Genomic DNA, 17483 nt, shown 5'->3' with positions numbered 1-17483 from the left:
ACCTACCTATAGTAGCCTTCTTGTCAATATTATTTTAATGTAGTTAAGATGTTGTTCAGATTTTTTTTACTAAATGTTTGAGTTACATGTATTTCCAAGATAAACTCGTGTTATAAAAAAGTGTGCTACACGGAAAAACATTGAATCATAGATATAATTTTAATTACTTTTATAGTAAACTTTGATCAAAGAAAATGTATCAATGAGGTCGCTATAGTAACGTAATAATTATTATATTATGCATCTGGTTGCTAGGGGCAACCTTACGAAAAAAAATTGCATCCAGAATTAGCTGGTCCGTTTTTCTTTTGGTTGCGGTGGTGACGTAATTTATTTTATTGTTCATCGGTTGCTCAGGGTATAACTTATAGGTACTGCAACGTGAAATCGGTTAGGTATCGTATGGTAAACTATAGTATATTTTATAGAAATATTGGATAAAAACTCGACTCCCCTATGCTAGCATACATAACTAAAATAAATATATTATTTCATAATAAACATTAATCACTGTTTCACAAATATATTGAATTAAGGAATACCAATGTAAATGTTTCAATTAACCCCACAAACATGACTGACCAAATTACGCCACTGGTGTAGATGAAGTGAAACTTCTTTACAGAGGGTGCAAAAAAACCATCAAGGTCGGCTTTCACGACACACACGTTTCTATTGTTTGTTTTGTACAAAATAAAAATAACAAATAAATAAATATATCTGAAAAAATTCAGAAAAGCTAGTTTTCACGACCGGAATAGAACCCACAACCTCGTGATTGATTGCTCATGGTACGAGATATATCAATCCGTGACAGTTTTTTTTCTGTAAAAACTAATTTCACTTGAAAAACAAAAATTAAAAATAAAGACGATACCTATTATAATCACTTATGGTCGAATTGTGTTTGTTAATTTACGGTTTTAAATTTTAAACGGATTTAACACAATCTATTAGATTATAGTAAGTACCTAATACCTATTATAAACTTTAATGTTTATGGTTGAATAATTACTTAAAATTTAAATATGGTTTGCTAGGTTCAAAAAAAAAGTCAGGGGGGAATACGACACCCAAATCCCCCCACCGTAATTACGCCACTGATGATAGACGCGTATTCGCAACGAACATTTTTTTTTCATAATTCAAGTGCATGTTAAAATATCTCCGACTTACACTTGACCTACTCTATACGAAGACGGCCGATTAAAGCCTTTTTAAGAATACTTTTCAAATGTATTTAGAACACGTAATTAAATACTTGGTGTAATTTGTATTTAAAATACATATTAAAATAATACTTTCTTTTAAAAGTAGGTATTCAAAATAATTAAACAAAATTTGTATATATTTAATATATATTTTTTTAAATTTTTTAACATTAAAGAGGACATAACACCAAAACAATTTTCATTACATTTTTTTTAATTGTAAAATTATTGTATCTATGGCTGTATGAAATTGTTTGGTGAAAATTCGATGTAAAAAATAATATTACTTTTAGATATCAAGAAATGTAGAATATCTGCGTGATGTCATAGGTCTCATTGAGCTCATCGTAATTGCCTATCTTATACGTATAAACGTTTCTCGCTTCACACAACGATTTACCAACAATGAGTAACCAACAATTATATTAAAAAATAAATATTAATTATTCACAATTTATGAGTGTCAGTGAATATTGTTTACAGATAGAGTTTATTTAGTAAGTTACATTTAGATACTCATACAATAGGTATCTAAATGTCCTTCATTATTTTGCTATAAATAATATTATTTCGTCGCTATTTTAATACTGACAACGACATCTTTCCATAAAACTAACATTACAACAAAAACTCGCGATTTGTTCCACTTTTATCCACCCTTTAGCAATTTACATTATCGGATCATAGATGGCGTTGTTGTTAACGAAATATAGAAAATCGATTAGAAAATGTAGTTTAACAAAAACCATGCACAATCGTCCAAAATATACCTACACATCGCAGATCATGGTTTTCCTGATCGGAACATTTTAAGTATCAAAATATAACATTTTGTTCAATCCAACGGTTCAGTTCCTATCCACTGACACCCAATTACTACAATACTCGTTTTTCCGACACGAAAACCGGTCTCCGTTAATAATGGAAAAAGTAAAATAATATAATAATACAGTGAGTAAAATTTTATGAAGATAGAAAAAATAATTTTTCGGGAAATCTAGAATAGTATAATATTTACAATCAGACCAATTAAAGTATAAGACTTCACTGCCATATTATTATCGAGAGTAAGTTAGTAAACGCATCGTTCGTTTGTTTAGTTTTAGTGTCTCGCAATATTAAATTAAAAATAATGTGAAATAATATGTGGAATCAATATTGTACATTGACGGTGAAAGAACCAAAAACCATCTTTGGGATGAGTGGACGATATATTATATTACAATATATTTCTTTAAATTCAATCACTCATAGAAAAATGTATGTGATCACGTTAAATTTTTTTTCAATTCAATTAAAACAAACTTAATACGAGGAATCTTGTAATTTGTATTACATATTCAAACCTTGAGTATGAATATTAGGAGGATGTCAGTGTACCGTTTGGTTTCTCTCTCTGACCCATGCACAACATAGCAAATTTATGTCGAGCAGAACCAACCCCCTGTTGTTACTATTAATATTAAAGTGAATACGGCTATTACCTACCGAATTATTTATGCTAAGAACATTACCTGCGTCCAGTGGTGAATTTAGGGGAGGGCGAAATGGGCAAATACCCCAAGCGGCAAATTTTTTAAACCAGCAAAAAATTATAGCTTTTGCTTATTATGTGTTCATGATTTTTAATTTTTAAACCTTTTTCGGTATTATACGTCTTACATACATGTAATTATAATGATTATAATTAATAAATTATACGATACCTAGGTAATAATATTATATTATATATTATAATATTATAATATTATCGTTCGATGTTCATTATAATATTAATAACTTTTATAGTTTTATCTGTGAGACTTCGAGTTTGGCGATCGGACCTAGTAAGCTTAGCGTCGTAGCGAGTGACTATACTGTCTACTTGTGTCACTTTATTAGTATATAATATAGTACTTATATTATGATTATGTGCTGTTCAGTGTTCTTAACCCATTAAAATAAGTAGGATCTTAAAAAAAAAATATTAAAGTGAATTTACCTATTATCAAATTTAAATGTGAGAACATTATCTGTCAGACAACAAAGAACATACTTTCGTTGGTCGTTTACAATAATTTATATTTTTAAGATAATTTACCTGAGTATTTTCTGATTTTCAAATATTAATATCGTACATAGGTATTAGGTACTCATAAAGCCATAACTCACTTAAAAATTAAAACATCGTAAATAACTTACGAAAAACAAAAATAATCTTCTTATACATTTAAGTTTGATAATAGGTTATGCCCGCAATTCACTCTAATATTTAAGTAGATATTTAAGCCAACAACACAAAATTGTAACTGCTGGACGTACATTTTGACATACAGCCTTTTAATTGGTGATAATAAAATATAAATATAAGCGTTTCAACTTTCATCACACACTCGACATCTATAGGTTTTTTTTTTAAAATTATTATTATCACCCAATAATTTTGACAAATTTAATAAAATAGAATGTTTACATTGTAGCGTTGCATAGTTACCTAGTCACAGTTGCTTGTTGTATCAAAATTGTATTTTATTTACGTTTATATTTAAATGAATTATTTTTTAAAAGAAGTAGGTAGGTATTTAATATGAGTCTTACGAGTTTATCTCATCATGACGATTTTACAAAAAAGGTTAGTAACTGTACCTTATTATTTACTTATTTTTTGACGACACACGGAATTCGATGATGTATACTTTTCGTAACAAATGGTATTGGAATATTAGTGAAACTACAGTGTATAAAGGTAGGTTTCCACTACATACGTGTTCATGTACGTTCATAAAAATACTTTTTTGTGATTGGTTGGTAAACATGGTAACCTTTTGGTACACCAGAGTGTTTTACGTTCTTACCGCACAGGCTTGACCTGCATGATACCATGGAGTTGGACCCAGTTCAACTTTTCAAGGGTACTACACGGCTCTACATTGATAACAATATTGAAATCATAAGAATATATGAGGTAACTAATATGTTACTAATTCTAACCGAGCTAACCCATATTAACCGATGGGAAACGTTTGTGAGACCGTTCATAGCGAACGTATCCGGTCAATATATGCACGTACACGTATGTAGTGGAAACCCACCTTAAGAGGAAATACAATTATGGGATCGCCAAAACAGGTACAAATAATATTATAATGTTTAACTAAAGTAGTAGTAATAGAAGGCTGAACAGCTAAAATAAGTTATTAGGCTGGTGGAGCATTCTATTTATAGGGTGGCGACCGTGCGTAGGGGTGCAATTAAATGTAAAAAGTGAGTGGTTTCTTATGGGGTAAGCAGAATGAGATTGAGGGGAGTAGGTGAGAAGTTTCAATAATACAAATGACAAAAAAATTCTCCAAGTCAATAGTTACAAATAACTTGTTTATAAAACCAATGAAGCCTGGGTAATATTGAAACTTGAAAGTACAAAATCGTGTTTTTGGTAAAAATATTACGAATTTGTTGTAGTTATGACGTGCTGCACTCGTCACTACAGCGGCAACGTTCTAAAACCGTACACATATACCACCGCCCCGCAGCGATTTTAAAGAAATTACTGGTTAGTGGTTCCACATTATCCAGACCAATGCCATAATACACATCGATATGAAACTTTGGATTAATCTTAAAATGTATAGTAATATTTTAGGTATACAATAATAATTTATTTTTAGGAAATTAAAATGGCTCTAATCAGAAGGGCAACGTGGCCCTGGTAGATGAATACTGAAATAGGGTTAATTTATCGACAAATATGTATTTGATTGTCAAAGGACATATGTTAATTAGGTACTGAAGATGTATGAAATTCTGTTACTAAACTTAATGGAGAACACTGAACGTTGCAAATTGAAGGAAAAACAATCTTTTGGCGAAAGTGCTGTTATGTTTAACACACTTAGAACCAACTATGTACAATCATTAAGTAAACATTTTTTTTATGGGGATACTAAAAAATTTTATTGGTTCTAAAAATGCCTCTATGTTGTAAATTTGTAACTTTGTAACTATGTACATAAAAAATTCTCAATAGAAATATGTTGCACCAATTAAGTCTCAATATTGGTATAAACATATTTAAGACATAATTTATTTAGTTTGCATATAATAGTATGACAATAAAGTGCGAGGTTTGTTGGATTACAAAATATGTAACCCTAAAATTTGTTTTGTAATTATTGTTGAATAGAGCATAAATAATATTTTTTTTAAAACAAATTATATATCCTTATAAGATTAATTGATCATGCGAAATATTATTATATTTACCTACTATGTATATAATAAACATTATAGATACTGTATTATGAAATAACATAAGATAATATACATAAAACATAACAATGGAAATTCATAGTTTATTTCGAATTTAATCTTTCTTATAATATTTCAATTCATGCAACTTATTTAATATTTGGTCGGTAAAATTGAATTTACCAATTTTCCCTTATTTATTTATTAGAGAGATACAAGTTTGCACCTAATAGTTAATAAATAATAACGTATCTACAGTGGTTCGTATTCCAGTAACCATATAAAAAATTATAAAAAAAACATAATATAGTAAGATATTAAATAACGTATCATTAAATATTGAAGGCTGTCAGAATTAAACCAAATTAAATAAGATCTTATACCTCGAGGTCTGCATTGGCAAGTTTCATGTACGGCTACTTCCTTAAATAATTAGTGGAATTGAGATGTATGGAAATTTTGGATATTTTTCGAGTGTTTCTGATTGGTATTTTTAAATTTATGAGAAAAAAGGGAGGGCGGATCAATGGTACCAGAGATGGGTTTTTGGAGGAATGAAATGTTGAGAGCATATCGACGATCAATACTAAGGATCGAGCTTTAGGAGAACGGGACTGTGAAATCGTAAGATAGGCTGCAGGGGTTAATTAATGTAAACTTTACAAAATATAAAATTTTCGTTGGATACGTTCTAGTATATAAATTCATCAGCGTCCGTTTGAGGGTCCCATACAACCGATCCATATTAAGTATTATTGTACATTTGAATACATTTTACAATATGGTTTACCATTATAATAATTATGTTATAATACAAGTATAATATTCATAAGTATCAAATTATAATTATTTGAAATGTATTCATAAACATAAATAGGTACGGTGGAATTGATTAGCATATCGAAAAATGATTTCACGGACATTATCAAAGATAATTTGCAACTTCAGTGGAATGAAAATGCAATAGCAATTAAAAATTCTTCGTATTTTAAACACCTGAGTTTGATGGAATTAAATAAGTGCAGCACAATTTCATTTATTAAAACATTTAAAGATAATGAATAATATGTTCTCGGTAAATAAAGTATACTTAATTTTTAAATATATATGATACGATAATTTAAACTAATAATAAAATCGACAGTATAGATACCTACCTATAATATTATATTATTTATAATAGGAAAAGGAATAGGAGATGTTGATTATGCTCACTTCGTATTAAAAGGTGAAATATCTTTAATACAGAATTTGAAAATTAAAAAGTTTGTTAACCGTTATGGAAATGTAATGTTCAAAATGTTCAAATTAATTAAAAGATAAATACACATCATTAGAAAACCTACAGTGTATTCGCTTCCACTCGAAATCTTAAAGTTTGCAAACGCGTCATTATTTGGATTCATATAATACACAAATAATAAATATATAATATCACACAATATTATCATTATGCGTTATTTTTTCTATACTTATTGACTAAATTTAATACTTCAAGCACCATTTGTAAGATTTTGGTTAAACAATATATACGATTTTAATATTTCAGTTATTTATTATTTTAACGCAATTCCCCTGTAAAATAGTTTTCTTTTTATTTAAGCCCATGTTATTATAAGATATTTTGTACTTATATTTCTAATGCCTATAGGAACTTTTTCTTTTAATATTCCGTTAGTCTTTCTTTTTAGAGCAACCAAAATAAGCCTGTTCAAAGTATCAGCTATAAGATTAAACTACTGATTTCAAAAGTTGCTACTACACAAAACTTCCGGAGCAACACTCTAGCGTTAATAGTGTATAATGTACATACAAAACAGAAAAACTTTCTAAAATCAATATATATATATTCCCATCTCCGTTCAGAATTTTAATTTTCAAGAGTCGTTCTCAAACTTGGACGAGTTTAATGAAATCCGCCCAAGGAACAAGAATTCAACGCTGTTAAAATTGTTAGATTCTGAGCACAGCAACGAATGCTTTGGTTTTGCAATTATGTGTTTTTATTGTGTCTAATGACACTGCTTATTATGGTTGAAAAAAAGCTACGATCATAAATATTAGAAGGGTGGTGTCTGGTAGAAAATTAGATCTAGTTGGTACTTTAAGGAGATCAAAAATAAAATTCACAATACTTTTTAAAAGGTTGGTGAAAAAATAGAGATAGGTATACCGGCATTTTTTTCAATGTCAGTAAGTTATTGACATAACCAAATATTATTTGTATTACCTATTCAAAATTTTAAAACTGCCGGGCTTACATTTTTTAGCAAATATTACATTTTATAATAGCATTTTCTATTTAATATTAAATATATTTTTCCTTGTTCTTTGATATTTATAGACAGTTGAATTTGTCTAATTTTTATTAGTATTTTTTTTCGATTTATGCATGATAAAATAATCATTTATATTTTATATTATATTGTTCCTACCCAAATTAAAAAATATCAAAATTGTTTTTTTTTATGAGCGTTTAAAGTTAAAAAAAAATGTTCATGATATAATGTGTTATATCAGGATCTCGAAAATCTTGAAAATGTGTATACTAATTTGTATTTAAGAATTTATAAAATTTTGAATTTTAACACCTCAGGCCAGAAAATGTATTATAAGAAGTTGAGTCCATTTTTAAAGAGACAGGAACAAATTTCAATTGGACATTAAAGCGTCCAACGATTACCATGTACACATTGCAGTGTGTGAAATGATTTTTTTTTATTATCACGCACAAAGTTTCAGTCCACTAGATGGCATTATGTATTCAATTTACTGTTTAGGTGTAGTATAGAAATTGTAAAACAAAATACAGTATGGTTCTAATTTACGTTCCACTCTTTAGTCATATTTATTTATTCTTTATTACGCAATCAGTTACTAGTAAACCATTGTTCGATCAAAAAAGTGTCTTAAACAAACGATTATTAAATTGTGCTTTAAATACATATTATAATTATTTAAATTATTTTGTAAAACATAAATTTATTGAAATATTCCAAGGATTTTTCTTCATTCGATGTTTTCTCTGTGGATTAGTGTTAGCTTGGTGCAGGGAACTTAAATATGAATGCTGAACCAAACACATATTGAGTATGATTTTAATCGTTAATTTGGTACAAATGCATTACTATAGGTACTATTAATTTACCATAAAATTTGTAATGATGTCGTAAATTGGAATCGCAAGAATTTTTCAGCTGTTATAGTTAATTTCGGGTCCAGGTATAGTACGGCCTTCTTGCAGCATTCCGACATTCGCATTACAATTTTATTAACTATAAACTGTTAACAGCTGTAGCCTGTTGGTATTATTCTTACTTTATATTTGTTTCCCCTTTTCACTTATTTACATACATGTTCATTTTACCTTGTATTTTGTTCTTTGAAATTTTTTTCCTAGTACCTACGGAGTCGTTTAATATTATTGAGGGCGTAGGCTATAGGTACCAGAATTGGTAACATTTAAATGTTACATAACTGCTCCTATATACAGTAATATATTTATTATTTTATACAAATTTTAAAATCGATACGTATTCGATAGATACGTACTAAAATAATATGTTGCAACATAATTAATATATTTTGGATTTATTATGATAGTAAATTGTATGTTATTGTGTGAGTATGGAAAAAATTTCAATCTTGAGATTTTAAATTTTTTATTTTATTTTCAAAAAATAGTTTAATTCAAGTAATTCAATATTATTATAACTTGTAGAACATTTTACATTATAACTCAGACTTTGGAATTATAAGAAGTGCTAATAAGTACTAAGACTAATCGATTTATCATAATATTTAATTATATCAATATTGTAGAACCAATATAATTTGTTATTACTTATTTTTTAAAAAAATTAGTTTTTCTTAATGTTAGTAAAAATTGTTTCTTATAAAAATGTTAAAACGATTCAATTAACTACATACCTATATAGTGTTATATTTTAATCCTAAATTGCATACATTTTTAATTTAAATTTTTAATAAGATGATTGTTTTCGATCTATAGCCTAAGTGTATTTTTTGGCTGAAACTATAAACATAATGCTTTTGCATTTTTGGCTTCTGGTCTAATATACCCTATATAGCTGGCACATATTTTACTTCGTTTAACCATAATAATAATAATATATTCTATAATGTTATGACCTATCGTAACTGCTTATAGCTGTACTTCGTTTTGTTGCATATTTCATGTATAAATCTTGGTACCTAACCGGCCACTGTTTATATTATATTATTATCTTATATAATATGTGTGTGCATATAAATTGCACTAATAAATAGTATGAGTTTTCAGACGACCAAAATGATCGTCAATGATAAAAGATTCATTTATTCGTTTCTTCGATGTATTATTATTGTGTGTATTTAGGTGCCTACCTACTAACAATAATTCGAACATAAGTATAAATTTGTCGAGTAAATAATTGTTTGGGGACCCTCAAAAGGTGCCCCCCTCCTATGCCATCTGGCCAACCCTTATCATACATAATAGTATAATATAATATAATATACCATGTGGTTTTCAACCTTTTTGGGTCCACGGCTACTTTTGATTTTGAAATCAAATATACGGCTCCAATACGCAAATTTAAAACAAACAATTAATTTACATTATTCAATCCAACTTTATTCAATGACGAAATCTGTCGATCGGCCGATCTATCTCTCACATACCCAGCAAGTGCGTACAACATGTAAAGGGCGTGCAGACTTACTCGGCAGCGAAAAGTAGATGACAAAAACTATAAATTGTTACAATTTTTTTTTAGTTTTCCAACGCGGCTCATTTGATAATAACCGACGACGCCCCTGGGAGCCGCGCCGCACAGGTTGAAAACCACTGTAATATACCTTAAATAGGTAGCTGCAGTGGCGTTTTATGTATATGCACTTGGGTTACACTTAATCATTATAAGAATTTTCGTATCGTATGCATATAAGATCGTGGTGGTTATAATATTTTATAATACGAGATACGAGACCCATATGGAATTCCAACAGTATATATCGTAACAATATCACTTATTTTCTCTAAGTCATGTGTGAGTACAAAATTCGGTGCAATTTTCGGGAGTAACCAACAATTAACAATGTTTTTGTTGCGTACCAAATCTCAATAAAATGTATTATTACAATTTTTGGCCATGTGAATATATAATACTTTACCGGTATGGTAATATTTTCTATGTAGGTAACCTACCTATATTATATTACTTTGTTTTCGAGCAGCATGTGATGATTTAATATAAATATTATTATTAATATGACACTGCCCGATTACTCGATAACTATTATTTAGCTGTCGTATAAGTCGTGGTTTCCCACACGAGCTCGTTTAGTGGGGCTCATTAAATATTTTGTTTAAATAAAGTCAATGCATTTTTGATAGGTAATTTTTTTTATTATTATTGGTCTTAACTAATATCGGCAACAATTATAGCTATATTAGTTAATTTTTTTTTTTTGCATTAAATTAAGTTATATAATTTAGTTTTGTATAACAATTTTAATACTTGTGTGATGGTTTTTCACGTCTAGTACACCTCTAGGTCGTTAGGGAGGTTGAGGCTGCTGAGTTCGTTTACGTACTGGATGCATTCTGTGATTGTTAAAAATATATTATAATCCTAATTATAAAAAAAAAATGTTCTTAATTTTATATCACGAAGAATTACTAATTAATAATAAATATTGAATTGATTTTCTAATAATTTATAACAATATGATGAAGTTTATAAAATGGGAGTAGTGAACAACATTGTAATGGATGATAATTTTTGTTATCTATGATTGTACGTGGTAAAAATTGATATTAGGTGTTTTTTGATTTATTCGCATAAGGTACCATAGTTAATCTAAAGCTAAAAATAGAATTTGTAACTGCGATATTGGTAGACGGGTGTTTACAGAAATAGCGGAGTGGGCGGTACACTAACCACACACTTTTCACTACGACTATTGTGTAATATCTTTGTTAAAATCATTTTTATAATTCATTAGTATCCAATACAGTCATTCACACAAGTATACAATAAAGAAAAATAAAGTGTTTCTTTATAGCAACAGAGCTTGTAAAACGATAATTATAATTTACTTATATATATTTTTTTAAGTTTTCAATATATAACTACATTATAAATTTTTCTCAACATAATATCTAAAATATATGTTCGATTTATTGTTGTGTGGTTTTAAAGAAATGTATCCTGTTTTATGTTATTATTAAAAAAATGCACGTATACACACCTGAGTGGGTCGTGTATGAAGACGGAAGTGTTTTTTTCCTTTTCGTAATCATACACCGCTGACACACATATTTCATGTAGTTTATTACCGACCCGTGACTCACAACTTTTAAAGTTTAAACGACATGGCCACAGCTGGTGTTTCTCGCTGAATGGAGACAGAGCAATAACGATTCCTTTTGAACCATGGTATATACAAGGATAAAAAATATAATATGATAAATATATTTTATACTATGCATATTTTTTTGTTTTAAATATTATGTATGCATGTAAATAAATACGTTTAAGTGTGTTATAAATTATAACAATTGTAACTTACATGCATTATAAATTACGTTTCCGAATGAAATATTTAAGGTAAAAAACTTGAAAATTCAACACAAAATTCCTCACAGCTCATAAGTAGTTTATTCTGAAATCAAAAAATCTGACATATAAATAAGCAAGATTTTTTTTACAGACTTGATGTTCAATTAGGATGAAATTAGATATTTGAAAAAGGTATTGTAATAAAATAACGATTTTTTATTCAAGTCGGACACTGGAAATCCTGTTTATACTGGTTGTTGATGATAGTAATAATTAATAATATTATTTAAGTCTTTAGATCGACATTGGAATAGGGGATAATGGGTGAATTCTGTTAGGCATATATGATAAAACTATCGTTTTTATTTTAATGATTTTCTGGCTTGTAAAAGTAGAATAAGATAGATCAGTTTCTTTTTTTTTTTTTTTCGACCTCAGATAGTTATGATAAAAAAAAAATATATCAATTTACTAATGGAATAGTATTCTCTCTATGTGGATTACACATTTATACGTTACACCTAAAGTGGCTAACTCACCACTCGGGGTCAGGGATCCCACAATAGAAAATGCGCTATTATACAAAACCTCATGAAACATTAAATATGAAACAAATATTGGATACCTACTTAATTATCATTTAATGAAGAACTAAGGTGGTGAGGAAACTTGCGAATATTTAATTAATATTATCATTATATTATGCCAAATAGGTATATGAAATTAAATGTATGATTTTTACTAGAAAATTAATCCTACAGAATATCGTTGAAATAAACTAAACCTTAATTATGATTTATGGAAATATAGAGTAATTGCGATATTTATCGGATATCTACATGAGTATCCGAGTGTCCACGAAAACTGGATAAACTGTATAATTAATTACCCATATTATTACTCACTACCCTATAAATATTTTATGAATTCTGTTTTCGGGACATGATACTATAGACTATTGGATCATCGATCTCTCGCAGATAGGATTCTAGAAAATGTATTGGGTACTGACACCTCACATCAAATTGGTTTGGGTATTTCTGTTACACACTTACGCTACCTATAATAATAATATACCTTATATACCTACCTATATTATGTTTGCCTTATGCGGACAATATTGAATTTGAGGTACGTTATTTAAGATTAAACCAATGATTCATAATATTATATAGTTATATCTACGGGCCAGTTTTATCTCATAGACGACGAGAAATGTGTTGATGAGTCTCAATTTCAGTGGACGTTATCGTAGAAAATCCAAACAGATGTGTTTGGTGTGCGACTTTTCTACTAGGCCACTATAGGGTTACACATAGGGTGTTTGGCGTTGAAGTCACCGGTCACTATCAGACATTCGTGGCATTGTGGTTTGTAACTATATTCACTAGGTATAGGTCACTCATTTCTAGTGCAAAATGTTCATGTTTAACTATATGTGCATAACGATGTGTGGTCGTTGATGCCCTAAATGGCCTAGTTGAGACCCGAAATGGGCTAGTGCCTGGTAGGGTTTAGTTTGAAGAACAGCGCGAAAATCGTAATGCCCATAAAAAACAAACGAAGTACGAGTGTTGTACTACTATCATAAACGAATTATGAGATACTTTTTATATGCGATATTTCTCTATGTCATCTTTTGGTTTGAGTAATATTTAATGTTCAACCTTGACCGTTTTGATGTTGTTAGTTTTATTTTTATCTTTAAGAGAAACACCTCATTCTCTGTTGTATGTCTTCTGTGTATGCTGTAATACTTCTGTCAATAATTGACTTTGGATGTATAAATAATAATGCAAAATGTAATATGTATTTATTTGATTATAATTTTAGGTTTTAGTTTGGATTTTAAAATAATAATTGTGTAAGTATAAAGTTCAACATAATGTGCATTTACAATATGGTGACAAACGTGAAACGATTACTCCTAGATATGTCACATGATACGTTAATAATATTGTTTAAGTAATTTTTTGAATTATAGTAAAACTTAAACCAAATGACTTAAAAGTAAATTTTTAAAATTTGGGCAAGTAGGTGTTGTCTGTAAGTATGATGTCTTTCTGCTGTATACTAGGGTACAAGTGGGCCCACTGTAATAGATGGTTTTAAATTTGAATTCAATGATATAATGCCATTATATACATAAAACGATTTTAAATAAAGACGGTCAGTTAGCGTATGATATATTACAAAGTACATTTCATGATATTATAAATTATAATTTATATTTACATACAACATGTAATTTATATTTACATATATTTTACATAGAACATTGTTTTAACATTTTAATCCTTAGCTTTAAAACTTGAATATTTTATAAATTTTTAACTACAAAATCATTTTTAAATATTGAAATATGATAAATGTTGTAAAAATTCAAACAAAATATTTATAAAAAAAATGTGTGCATATGTATTTTATTATTTTTCAAATGCTATTGTACCAATATATTAGGAGTTTTGTATTACATTTTTGAACTTTTTTACACAACAAATAATTATAGAGACAATTATAGAAAACAAAACTTAAAAAATTTAAAATTGTCCGTAAACAGTTTCAATTTAGTCAAAATATTTTTTAAATTTAATCATGTATAGGAATCGATAAAATAAACATATGGTTTAAATTTAAAGTATCTGCATTTATTCGTTTTTGAATTACAGGAATTACAGCAAAATAAGGAAATCGCTACACGAGAGAAATCGAATGAATATCTAATAATTAATACCTACCTAAATAATAAATTCCTTTTAGATGCGATAAAATTCCATTAGATTTCTCCAATAGAAAACACTTAATATTGTGATTAGTTACACCAATTATTAAGATCCCGATAATTGTTCATGTTCGAAATTATTTATAATATAATATCTTATAATCTAGAGATTTACTGTGGAAATTTTTATTTATACCTAAATGGTTGCCATGGGTTTTAAAACTATTATAATAATTATTATTGGTTGCCGTGAAATCAGTGTATTCATTCAATGCATTTAAACAATGCCACGTCTTCGTGAACTGGTAGGAAATATTGATCGACAAAGGTGGGCAAGTTAATGAACTGAAGTTGAGTTAAGTTTAGAGGACACAAGATCGATAAGTTGAAAGTTAACAGTTGACAAATTATAAATTTAACTCGATAAGTTAAAAGTTAATATAGAAAAAAAAACTTAACTCAGTTTAAAAAAAGTTAGTCTATTTTTTTTTAAATTAGTATGTAAATCACATAAAGAGTGATTTTCTGTTTCTAGTTTCTAATTTATAAATAAAATTATAAAAAACGATTTTATTGAACTTTTATCATAATGTACACTGTATACTCTTTTACTTTTACTTTATCTACTATTATTTACTATATAATTTAAACTAAGCTTATCTCAAATTAATAATTTAACAAATACATTTTTTTTTATATCGTATAGCAATTGAATGTCATAATACGTGAAGATGAGTACATGACCTTCATATATATTATAAGTTATATTATAACGTTAAAACATAACAAATGTCAATTTGTAATTTAAAATTATTAATTTTATTAAAAATATTTATTATTGCAACGAATTGAACAAAGTTTGAGTAATATTGAGTTGGTACATTTAACGGGAAACGAAGTGCACGGGATCGGCTAGTGTAATTTACAATGTATATTATAATATCAAGCCAGCTTCTAAACTTTTAATCACAAAATATTTTTTTATAGAGATGTTATATCAGTATGTGATATTAGTTACCAATTAGACATTTTATGTTTCTTATTCAATCCAGTAAGCAAAACATGATATTATTAAATTACCGCAAAATAACTTTCATCGTCGTTATGCTTCGCTTATAAATAACTAATCTTGTACAAATTTAAACTTAAAATGTCTAGAAAAAAAAACAGGGAATGTATTCTATTGTACCAACCAACTAGATCCAATCGTCGCTACCAAAGACCAACTCCAAAGTGGAAAATCGAAGAATTTTTCAGAAAAACAACAATAATTGAAACAGCACGCATACCTAATTGTAAAATCTATATATTCATAGATCCGCTCAAGATCTAAAGTATTTTATACCCTCAAATGATGTACATACTAATTACTTAATTTTTAATTATTAGCATCAAGGTATAATTTATTAGTCTAAGTTGTATTAATGAATATCATATTATATATTATATATAATATATTAATATTATATAATATGCTAGCTGAATTACCCGGCTTCGCCTCGAACTATCATTATCTGGGTTCTATGTTGAGCAATATCAGTGAGTCAGTCAGGACACGTTCGATTGTATTATATTATAGCCATCCCGCTCTGCGTTGCACATGATACACTCATGATGTAATTATGTAATCAGTATATTTTCAGGCTCCACGAGGTGTTTACTTAATTAAAAATTACGAATGTTTTATTGACTCGTTGTGTACGATGTACATGTGTAGGTTTCCGGGACAACGGTCGAAAAGTTAGCGTTATAGGAATATTATTTTTATCAAGGTTATATTATATGGTTTTGACTAAATAATAACATACAGGTCTTAAATCATACCAATATTAGAAATGTGAAAGTTTGTGTGTTTGGATATTTGTCACTCAATCACGCTAAAAGTTATTTTACGGATTTGAATGAAATTTGGTTTACAAGTTGCTTATGACCAAGGCTCGGAAGTTGTAGCAAATGCATATTTTTCTTGGTTCATCCTAGAACATCCAAAGTAAGACACAAATATGTATCACACTTCTCTGATGTCATACACGAAATTTTATTTTGCTATTTTTTGCATATTTACTGTTTTTATTGCTATTTTGCTAGTTTAGGATTTATAGTGCTATTTTTAGGCATATTTTCTTAATAAACATAACATATACCTACATAATTATATAAAATATAGGAAATTATCACATTATGTTGAAAATAATGATTAATTTGGTTAGGAAATAGGAAATAAATAGATCTTATAAGTACACTTTTACAAACATATTTAAGTAATTTAATATATATTTTGTTAACGGTTTATAATTCAACTAGTCCAGACAGTCCCTGATGTCTATGAGCCCAACAATTTTATAAAATTGTATAATTACATTTAACTTTTTAAAATAAATTTAATTTTTTCAATTCAAATGCATATTTTTTGTGCTATTTATACCGCATATTATGGAGTTCTTAAGTGAATATTTAAGAGCTGAAAAGTAACATTTATAGTGCTACAACTTCCGAGCCCTGCTTATGACCTAGACTCTAGAGTAAAACATAGGATAATTTTATCTCGGATATATAATTATAATGACCTCCAATGGGGTGTCATAACAGGAACATTTTTTTGCGTTAATGTGGTTTGTTGATTTGGTTGCTAATTTGCTATTCTGTTTGGGAGGAGTAACTGGTAGCAACTAATTATTTATTAAAATAAACATAAATATCTATACATTAATAAACTGTTTGTGTGTAGATTAGACCTCCGGGGAAAAAATAGGCTAA

The 17483-nt window shown here is 28.2% G+C and overlaps 1 long non-coding RNA gene across 1 annotated transcript; it reads right to left on the bottom strand.

Moving 5' to 3' along the window:
* Positions 1–10899: 10899 nt before the first annotated feature.
* On the bottom strand, positions 10900–16717 carry LOC103310694. Its single transcript, XR_511172.3, has 4 exons — positions 16215–16717; positions 12015–12107; positions 11694–11868; positions 10900–11046 (listed from the first exon to the last, which is right to left on the bottom strand). It is a non-coding gene; the product is annotated as an uncharacterized LOC103310694 (long non-coding RNA).
* Positions 16718–17483: the final 766 nt, after the last annotated feature.

Source organism: Acyrthosiphon pisum, chromosome A3 (assembly GCF_005508785.2).
Source record: "Acyrthosiphon pisum isolate AL4f chromosome A3, pea_aphid_22Mar2018_4r6ur, whole genome shotgun sequence".
NCBI classification, from domain to species: domain Eukaryota; kingdom Metazoa; phylum Arthropoda; class Insecta; order Hemiptera; family Aphididae; genus Acyrthosiphon; species Acyrthosiphon pisum.
Note: the sequence above shows the minus strand (reverse complement) of the source record. Positions and strands in the feature narration are given on the sequence as shown.